Genomic DNA, 12,235 nt, shown 5'->3' with positions numbered 1-12,235 from the left:
CTCAATAATAAGATTCACATTCAAAATATGTAAAAAAAATTGTCTCATTTCTTGATATTCAAATCGCTCACGTCACTACAAATCAAACTAAATTAATTCTTTGATGCATTACACGACCACATGAAAAAAGTTATCAAATTGATTAGTGTGATTGGTTGGGTACATAGAAAACACACCAGATAGTCCAAGCCAATTCAAAACATCATATCATGCGGATCCAAAACGAGGACAAGCAAATAACAAGTGACAAGTTGTTTCAACTTCCTCACAACCTGCTATACATTGTTGAACTTCAAAAGAAATAATTCATCGATGAAATACATTATCATTTGTAGGTAGTCTATTTTAAAATAACCTCCATGCAAATAATGATAATTTTGAAAGGACAAAAGGATGACACATTATGTCTTGAAATGGAAGCGCGTTGACACTTGCAACAAACTTCTTTCGCGACACGAAATATGTCTTATTTACCGAATACAATTCTTCTTACATATTATTACACAATCATTTATCTGCTACATTAACCTGCAACTGAATGTTAGATAATAAAGTCATATGCTCCTCCATTTATCCTTATTCCCACACAAACAATTATCTCTACTATCTCTATCATTTCTATCCTTGGACACCTTCTAGATGCATTAACTATATCATGACTTCTACATTTTTTTCTCTTATTGCAATGACAAATGAAATAACCTGCTAAACTGCCCACACAAATCCCCACCAACCAACCATTGATTCTTCCAAAATAAAATATTACTCTCGTTCCAATAATTTTAAACAATATTTTATCAAATCAATCTTCTTCAATGTCAACTCTTCCAGCAAAAATATCATTCAACCACACTAACCCCCTCGACCTACCCCCTTGAATTCCCCAACTTATACTCCATATTTAGTGTTCCACAGCTTAACCCAGAGGCCGTATGACTATGATTTTAACCTCCAACGTCATTTACCCAATAGAGCCTTATTTAAAACTATTAAATCTCGAACACTCAACCCATCTTACTCTAAAGATAAACTCACATTCTCCTAATTCACCCAATGAACCTTACTATTTTCCTCGTTCTCACCCTAAAGAAACGATTTAAAAATATATTCAAGTTGAGAATTGATACTTGAAGGAGCTGTGAAATATAACAGAAAAATAAACTGGTAATGCAGACAAGACAATTTTGAGGAGTACTAAACAACCATCCAACGATAAAGTTATAGGCTTCCACCCTGACAACCTATTTTGGATCTTCTCAATAACTAGCGTCCAAAACATCCTACGCCGAGGATTATCACCAATAGACAACCTCAAATATTTGAATGGAAAACCAACAGTCTTAAAGTTAAGCATCTTTGTTACAATTTGAAGCCATGAACTGTTAACATCAACACATGCCACCATGTTTTTATGAAAAATAACCTTAAGGTCAAATAAAAGCTCAAACCATAACAAATTAGCATTGATAGTCCTAATATTGGCTCAACACTTCACTCCCACAATCAACGTATCTTTTGCAAATTGTAAATGAGAAACACAAAACTCATTTGAGCATTCACCAAAACTCCAGTATTTATATAAGAGTGTATTATCATTTTAGTTTCTTAAATGAGTGAGATGTGACCACTATAATTTTTATTGTATTGAAATTAAACACATCATCAAACTCCTCTTTTGTTATTAATTTTAAAGACCAAATTGACTTATAAAAAACACATTTGAAGACCGAAATAACTAATAAAATTATATATATTTAACTATATTTTTATATAAAAATTGTTTAATAATTAACTTATCGTAACACTAAATTGCTTAATTGACTATATTTACCTTAAAAAAAACCTATAAAACTGAAGGGGATTGTGACATATGCCCGTCCCTCCTTGGCTCCACCCATGAATATCAATAAATCATAAATAATTATTTTTCTATTATGCCATTTACTATTTATTACTTTTTTTTTCTTTTCAATTCTTTTAATTTGTGTTTCGCGTACCATTAATATAAAGTATTATTGTAAAATAACTTATAATTTTACTTTTCTATATAACATTAATTATATTTCTTAATTTGTGTAAAATTGTTAAAGGGACATACATTTAGAACGGAGAAAGTAAATGATACTTCATTTGTTCGATAATGAGGAAATTATTTAAACATTTCATACATTTTAAGGTAAAAATATAAAAAAAATCCATGAAAGTGTAGCCAAATGGCAAAAGCTCAGATATTAAAGGAGTTTCATGTAAAAGGTGTAAGGTTTAAGGTTTGATCTTTAGTTAATAATTTCCCTTTTCACTATAAAAATAAAATTAATTTGTGGTTAATTTAAAAAATATTTTATTGCTGAAAAAAGTCAAAAAAATCACCACAAAAATTCATTTGTGGTTATCTTAAGCCTCGTTATATTTATAAGTATTTTTTTTTCCTTTGTATAAGATTTTTAACCGTCAGAAAAACTTATTTTTCTTGTAATGTCCCCTAACAAATACTAACCACTAAAATCTGCTTATAAACAAATTTATTAAACAAATAATTAAATAGAATATAGTAATATTTTTATTAAATTACTTTTATTAATTATTGGTTTATTCACTTAATGTAAAGTGGATGATATTGATTTATAAGTGATGTAAATAGTAATTAGAAGATATAATTGAAAAAAAAATTGACATTTGAAAACATCATTTATTTTGGCATTACTTTCTTTTTAACTAATGAATCACTCATTTGTATGATAAAAGGAGTATTGTATTATCTAGTTCAACTAATAATATTAGATATTAGACCTTTTCTATACTTACTAATTCGTCTATCATTAAAAAATAAGTGTAGTATTATTGCAATATAACAAATTTTAGATTTTATTTTGATAATATTCCAACAGATTTTTAACGAGCATGGTCAAGAGTTTTATATAGGTTTATTTAAATAAAATAATTAAATTAGCGAATAATTTTTTTAAAACTTACCAAATTGATTTGTTTAAAATAATATAAATAATATTTTTATGATTATTACTATTTTAAATCATAAATTTGATAACTTCTTTAAAAAAAATTAAATAAACATATCTAAATCAATTTTAACATATTTAAATATATTTTGTAAAATAAAATTTAAATGTAAGATGTTATATAAAGTTAGAGATTATCTAAAAGATAATATTAAATATTATAATATAACATACAATTTTATAAACTTTTAAATTAAATTTCAAATATAATCAGATTTTTCATAATATCAAATCGGACTATTTTATTAAAAAATATTAAAAAAAAATTAACGTAGTAACAATTTTATAAATAATAAATATATGACATATAACATGTCAAAACTAAAATTTAACATTTTCAAAATAGATTTCCTAAGGCTTTTATAAAGCATAGTTTAGGCAATTCCATTAGATGCAAGAGGGATAGAGACCCATTATTTTCCTTTTAAATATGATAGCTAGGAATCTTTTATTTTGTTTTAGTTTTTCTTGTTGTGTTGTGATGATGGATGAATATATACATGTCTATCTGTCTATTAATAGAGTGTGTATGATATGAATGATGATATTGATTCATATGTCGCAGAATTGGGTGTGATGTTTTTTGTAACGAACGTGGTTTTTAAGGCAAAGCTACAATAATATGCCATCAATTTATGTTGATAGTGGGACTACTAAAATTATGTCAGTCCCTATGAGGGGTCTGATTCTCATGTCTCACTCTCTACTTGCCACATGCTTACGTTAATATTAATGTCCCAACAATATCTTACATTACTATAGTACATTTTATATAGTTCATAGTACCACAAATTTACCCCACCTTTTATTTTATTGGACACTAGGTCACCCATTTTTCTAACACCTAATTGGAACCATCGTACTAGTAGTTCTTCTCAAATTTACGACCAATATGTAAGGCAAAAAGATTGATGCATAAATATTAATACTACCTCAATCCCTTTTTATAATTATATATTGTTTTTTTACTCTTATTAAGAAAAAAATATTATTAATGTGTTTATTTTATGTGTTAATTTTTTAAAAAATTATTTTTATTTTTAAATTTATTAAATTTAACTTTTCATATTTTAAAACAATTAGTAGTATATTATTACTAAGAGATATGTATGAAAATTAATAATAAATTAGTCTATTAATTTGAAAAAGCGTATTTATTAAAGATAATTTTTTAAAAATAATACTTATAATTAGGAGCAAATGTAATAAATATCTTAAAGGTAATTTGATAAGGAATCACAAAAAGAAACTTTATTTTGAATTTGTATTGAAAGTATATATTCAATCTTTTAAAAAGTTTAAATTCTGATTTTTCAAAATAAAATTTATTTTTGTGGTTTCTAAGTAAGGGCCTCAAAAGCACTTAGGACAAATTCTTAAGTGTCTAAAAGTTTATCCAAATAAACTAAATATATCAAATTTATTTTATATTTAAGATCACATGAAATATTATATAAGATAAAATTGATTGCAGAAATTTATATATATATATATATATATATATATATATATATATATATATATATATTTATTTAAAAATATCATTAATGCAAAGTTCATTCTAATTTATTTTAAAAATAATTAAATATTAAATATTATATTACTTTGAATAATGATCATTAAATAAAAGCACTCAACAAAGCTTTAGTGTGTGGGAGTTGTCGCCTTTTTATTTAACCATCGATTTTTTATGAAAAATATGAAGATTATTTTTTATACATCGATATTGTAATTCTTTATACATATATTTAATGAAATCAGATTATGATGTCATTTTTTTAGATTATTTATCAAAATATCTATGCATTTATCAAAATATTTATACAAATGTGTATTTGATGTGATTTAGTTAGATATATGTGTAGATAAATTTTAAAATAACAGGATATACAAATTAAATTCAACAATCTAACTAATTTATAATTCGGTCCAAAGACACATAATATTCCATTACATTAGATTATTATTTAATTTAAGTGACTAAAAGAAAATATTGAATTCTAGACTGAAAATCATAATTACAATGAAGAATAAAATTTTCTTTTAAGAGTTTTAATGCTGCTAATTCTTAAAATTGATTTGGAATTTAAGATCTTTAATTAAATTAGAAGAGATCACAATCATCTCATTTAAGTGTAATTGAATATTTTATAGACTAAATTATATATGTGGTCCCTTTTTAACTTAATTTCAGTTAATGTTTTAGTCTTTTATTATTTTTTTTCCCGAGTTGGTTCTTTTATTTTAGTTTTAAGTGACAATTTGATATTTTATGTTTTAAAATATCAATAATGTTATCATTTTTTTTACAAAAAATCATCAAAATTTTCAACTAAAACCCATAAAATTAATAATCATCTTCAATATAATGCAAATTTCATCAAATCCATAAATCAAATGTTCAAATAAACTCATATTTTCATCTCCAACAACATCAAATAAAGAATGAAAATATGAGTTTATTTCAATATTTAAGTTATGAATTTGATTAAATTTGCATTTTATTGAAGATGATAATGAATTTTATGGATTTTGTTTGAAAATTTTGATGATTTTTTTGAATTTTTGTAAAAAAAAAAGGACAACATTGTTGACATTTTAAAACATAAAATATCAAATTGTCACTTAAAATTAAAATAAAGAACCAACTCGGGAAAAAAAAAGATAAAAGACTAAAACGTTACCTGAAATTAAGTTAAAGGACCGCAAATGTAATTTAGCCTATTTTATATTTAAATAGTGATATGAAAATAAAAAGTTCAAATTTATTTTTACTTCTTTAGTTTTTGTTGATACTTCAATTTTTTTCCTTATAATATATACTATGTTGGTAAAAAAAAATAGGGGTATATTATGTTGTCATTGTGAAATAAATTAAGAATTTAAAGTAAGTGTTTTCCATGTAAAGAGAATCAAAATAAGTAGAGAAATGAATAAATTTTGATCACAAGAGATGAAAAAGTATGATTTAAACAGATACCAAAAAAGATGAAGAAATAAAATAATACATTAACAATATAAATTAATTTTATATTGTAAGTCGATATAAATTATTAATTATTTAATTATATTATATAATTGTAATTTTTATTAATGATTAATTAAATAATTAATAGTTTATATTATTTGACAGTACAAATTGTTCATATGGTCGTATCTATTAAACTCTAATAATAATAATAATAATAATAATAATAATAGTAAAGTGATTGATTAGTAAAAGAAAAAGTGATGGAGGAAATAACAAGTAATTTAAAGGTGATTTGAGAGTGTCTTTTACTCATTTCGACGAGCATGTATTTTATTCTAAAAAAGAATAAAGATGGTGGTGGACTTACGGAAAATAAGAAAAAGTAAAAGAAAAGAATCAAAAGGCAATTGAATATGAAATGAGAAAAAGGGATAGAATGAGCCATGAGGATGATATATGAACATTTTAATCATTATATCCCAAATTCAGAAGACAAGTACAACTAAAATTATACTTTCCTCTACTTTTTTTGTGATAGACAAGTCACAAGACAAGACGTTTTTGTGTATTGGGAAAAGATAAAAGATAAAGTTGGGGAACACTCAAGAGGATCTTTGCTCTATCAATAATTCAATATTATTGTGTTAATTGGTAAATTCAAATTATCACTATTAATGATTAAATTAACTTTTATATTCAATTAGTGGCAAAATTTGTCTATATATGATATAAACAAAATATCTAAACAAATTAATTTATATTGAAAGGACATTAATATGAGATTAAGATAAAATTAAGATGAAATAAAATATATTTATTTAATGTGTTACATCAAATTTTTAACAATAAAATTTATAAAAGAATTATTATGACTCGTAGTTTGCAATTTTGATATGGATTAATCAATTCAAAAATTAATTTGATTGTTGCTTGCAATTTTGAGGAATAATTTATGTGTTTACTCTTCGATATATTAGTAAAATACAACTTTTTTTTATCAATAATATAATGATTTAATCAAAGCATTTTTATAATATATTAATTATTATTATTATAAAGGTAAAAGATGTTAACTTAATTTTGAATGATGAATAATATATTAATTAAATAATATAATTAAAAAAATTAATATTATATTAAAGTCAAAAAATGATACTGTTTTATTTTATTTTATTATCTAATTTTTTTTGTTTAAATTACATCTCTACAATGTTAGAAACTATCAATTTTATCATAGAAATTAAAATCCGTCACAAAACGCTTACATGGCAAAGAAACTTTCATTTGTGTTTAAAGTTGTGACAAATTAACATGATGAGGCATTAATAATCTATGTGCCATTATTGAAACAAATCATACAACGAAACATATTATGTTAAACAGACAACTTGTTGTTCCACGACATTGTTGATATTTCTTCTATTTTATGTGCTGGAAGATGTGGTCTGGAATAATCTAATATTCAATTGTTTTTTTATTGTTCAATATTTGATTAAAACTTTGATTATAACTTCCATCAATTGTTCAAACCACTTGTATTTCTTATCTCTTTAGTTGATGTGGTCCTTAGTTGTTGTAAGTTAAGTTTGGGGTTCATAACCACTTGTTTCATTTTTTAATTGGGGTGTTATGTAAAACTTTTGGTTTGTTTTGGTTTTGAGATGCCATGTGCTCAAAACTCTTTTATTTAATAATTGTTTAGTTGTTTAAAAAAAAGAACTAAGACCTAAATTCCAAATTTTGTAATTCTTTTCTTCTTTATTTTCTCCATCTTCTTTTAATGAACTAAATTGTGAAACCTCCAAAAGAATTAAAAAAGTTTAGTTGCCCCATTACAAGAAGTGAAAACTACAAGAAATATGCAAAAATGAACAAAAATTACTAATTAAATTGATCATTAGTTTAGTTTTTGAAAGTCAAAAATCCTCACAAATATGCAAAAATGACCAAAAATAAATGGTTTGTCGCGATCATAATTTCTCACTTTTAAGTTGATCACAATCATTTGTGAAGATTCACACGACACAAATGTACAATTTTGTTTAATCAAATTGATACTTTGTGAGAGTTTTTACTAACAGAAATATTAATTCAAATTAAAAAACGCTGATTATAATAATTTAAATTCGCACAAATAAGATTTTTTTCATTTTTTTATTAAAAACATTAATAAAAAATGAACATATATAAAATAATATTAAAAAAATATAATAATTCCTAATTATGTCTTACAAACAATAATTGTCATTCCAGCAATAATATTTGAATTATCTATAAATACTAAACATAAAATAAAATAATCAATTGAACTAAACATCAATAATAATAATTTTCATCTCTATCTCCATTTCCCCTATCATTATCATTTGGTGGACTAATAACGGATGGGTTATCCAACAATAGATCAAAATTATGGTGAACTCAAGCTTTCAAAATCTTTGGAATTCTCAAGTTTGTGGCTGTCTTGAAAATTAATCTTGAAAGTTTTGTAGCGGTTTAAACTGCTACAAATAACATCAGGAAAAAAAAACATTTATGGTGATATTTTTTATTACAAATGGACAACTATTATTTTTTATCGCCGTAAATTTAAATTTATGTTCTCTTACAAATTTTTTGTGGTCGATTTAGGCCACCATAATCAATAAGATTGCCAACAATAATATTTTTTATTTATGAAAATATTTTTAATTAATAATAACAACATATTTAAATTTTACAATTTGTAAGTGAAATTTTGTTAGAATTTGTGAAAAGATCTTTTTGAAGTTGGCCACAATCAATATCTTTTTTGTAGTGAAATATAATTTTGAGTCAAATTTTTAATGTACAATTTCATAGATTAATCTCTCGAAATAATTAAAATCACTTAAAAAGTTGACATATTGCATATTATTTTCATACACATCGATCATAGATTGTATCAAATGCTTTTTTTTGTACAAAATGATTTTATTAATAAGCTTTATATATCATTTATAATATGGTAAAAGAATTTAAAAAACCTATAACAAAAAAAATTTAGACAACTTTTTAGCAAATTTAAATTTGAAAAGGCCTTATAATTCTTTTTTTTATTTAGATCACAAAATATTTTCGATTGGCCTTTTAAGGTTGTAACAAAGCTTTTCTTCTGTTCTTTTTACCACTCTAATTCATAATAGCTTTTACGCTTTCAATTTTCAACAAAAGTAACATTGATGATTAGCCAATGACGAACAAACTAATTAATATGAATATGAGCACCATTTTATTATTCAATCTTTATTAAATATTAGTCCATTTATAATTATCATTAGTGTAAGGGGATAAAGAAAATTCTAATTTTTCTTAAAAAACAAAACTCAGTTGAATATGTTAATATATAATAATTATTTTAATAAAATCTTATGTATAAATATGACAAATTAAATTCACTAACTACTTTTCTAAATATTAAAAACAACGGTGGGGGCATATAATAAGAACCGAGCAATAAACTTGATCAGAGATCAGAATGTATCATGGCCATTTTCAATGCATGAGTTTGAAAAATAATTAATAAATGTTTCTTTTATAGATTTGATCCACCAATATTTCTTAATATAGCTTCTAGATTCGATCATTAATGCTCAAGCATGTAAGGGATACAATATTTTGGGCCAAATACACATTGCCCCTTAATTATTGTCTTAGTTATACTTTTCTCTCTTTTTTATAGAATTAAATTAAATATTTAACACCCGAAATCTGTATGGTATTTTTCCTTTTATTGAAAAAAAATAAAATTAGCAAAAAAATTTAAAGAGAGAAATTTCAGTTATGAAATTAAGTTTATTTTAGGATTATGTCATTCTATATAGAAACTAAAAGCAATTTAAAGAAAAAAAAACATTATTAGTAAACGAAACTTTTTAATAGTTATAGATGAAATCTTATAATTGATGTGTATATATATATATATATCACAATCTTAGTTATCACTTTAAATTAAGATAATTTTACAGCTTATCATTATACAAATTATTGTATTATGTACATGTGCTTTGAAGACCACACCGACAAATTCACACCACTAATATACAAAATAAAAATAGGAACTGATATATACCTATTACTTGAGCAATATATGAATATTATTTATAAAATACCGAGATTACAATTAAAATTTATATATCCATTTAAATTGAGCAAGATACACTACTATATCATATTCATCCATCTATCTTTTATAGGAAAATTAAAATAATATAATTAAATTTAATATTTATAGTTGCATATTTATGATCATCATTGAATACCATACAAAATGAAGACGTGTGTTTGTGAAAAGATATGCATATACAAACAAATTACATTTTTAATTAAAATCTAAATGTCTAAAATGTTTTTTTTAAAAAATTAAATATAAATAATCTGACACGTATTGCATGAATGTCAGGTATCAATGAGTGATCAGAATTAAATCAATGTAATTTCTGAAGTATTTGTTCTTATATCTCAACCAAGTTGAATTTTTTATTTTTGTAAACAGTTGAATATTTAATCATATTAACACCAAGTAACAATATTGTAAAAGAAAGTAAAAACTTTATTTTTAGCTGTATATGTTATGTATTTTCAATTGTGTTACTTCTTTTTTTGGTACTTGAATATGCTAAATTATTGACTGAAATTAAGTAAAATAATAATAAATGTCCTTAATTTTGTTAGACATCAATTTTATCTATTCCATCTTTAATTTTTGTCAAGAATTTAATTTTATAATACATACTTAATATAATAGAAAACGAAAATGTAGTTATTTTAGGCAAGGTGATGTAAGTGCATCCAATAAGAATAGGGTGAGTGGGGACAAAAATTATATACATAGAAAGAGAAAGAGAAAGAAAAAAGCAAAAGAGGTAAAAGGGTGAATAAAAAAAAAGAGAAAAGAGAGAAGAGAGAGTGAGGAAGCATCCTATTCCCATACATAATGGTGCAAGGCATTGTGGTACAAAGAAACAATGATATTGATTTGACATTGGAAACTTTATCCTTTGCCCATGCTAGCTACTAGCTAGCTATAAAATCAAAATACTCACTTCCACTCTAAGGACTTACTTTGTTTGCTTTCACTTTATAAGGATTTTAGGTGTGTCTCAACTTTTATGACTTTTGCTCCCTTTCCAACCCAATATAATGAATTATACCAAACACAAATCAAACCACTCGTCTTACCCGTTTCCATAAATATTCATACCCACTTCATAATCACTATTCTTGTTTATGTCCTTTTACCTTTATATTCTATTCACAACACCACCACCCTAATTCACTATTCTACAAACAGATTCATTTTACTCTTTTTTCTTTCTCTTTTTTTTTTTTATTCTATGAAATGATAAAAATCACTAAAAATTCATAAATATAACCATAAGGTCTTAAATTTTAATTCGACGTATAATTTTTAATAAAAATATTAATATTTTATCTGTTGAACTAAAATTTAAGAATTAATTATCGTGTGTATGACTGATGAAAAAAAATTATCAATACATCACATAATTCATTCATAGACATGATTTAAAACATAATTATAATAAAAATTAAATATTTTTGATGATTATAATTAACTAATATTTACTAACGTTTCACTCAAATTAAGGTTTATTTTTTCTTTTTACTCATCACATATGGACAAGTTTGAAACTTCACCGTTTATTCAAAAGATAATACTGATGGTTATCTCATATGATGATGGCATATGTAAATTCTTGCTTCTTTTTTAGAAAAAAAGTTTATTCTTTTTTGATAGTTGTGTAAAATAATCTTTCCTTTTCTCTTGATAACGGAAATATTCTTTCTTTATTCTATTATATCCATCCATTAATTGCATATATTGAAAACTTTTTAACATTACTTTGAAAAAAAATACTATTATACATTCTATTATAAATTTAAGGAAATAATATTACCTAGGAGTCTGGGATATAACGCGCATAACATTAAATATAATTGTTTTCTATCATAAAACAACTAGTTCGTAACCCGTGCGTCGCACGGAAACAACGATTTTAATAAATAAATTATTATATTAGTTTATATATATATATATATATATATATATATATATATATCAAAGTTTATAAATTTTATTTTATTGATATTAAAAAAATAAGTTGACTTAAAAAAAATAATTTAAAATAAAAAAATTAAAAAAAAATCTAATTATAACTTAACTTAAAAACTACTTTCTTATACGCTCAATGTTATTGATGAAAAGTAT

This window comes from Cicer arietinum, chromosome 1 (assembly GCF_000331145.2).
Source record: "Cicer arietinum cultivar CDC Frontier isolate Library 1 chromosome 1, Cicar.CDCFrontier_v2.0, whole genome shotgun sequence".
Classification (NCBI taxonomy): domain Eukaryota; kingdom Viridiplantae; phylum Streptophyta; class Magnoliopsida; order Fabales; family Fabaceae; genus Cicer; species Cicer arietinum.
This window is presented reverse-complemented; position numbering follows the sequence as displayed.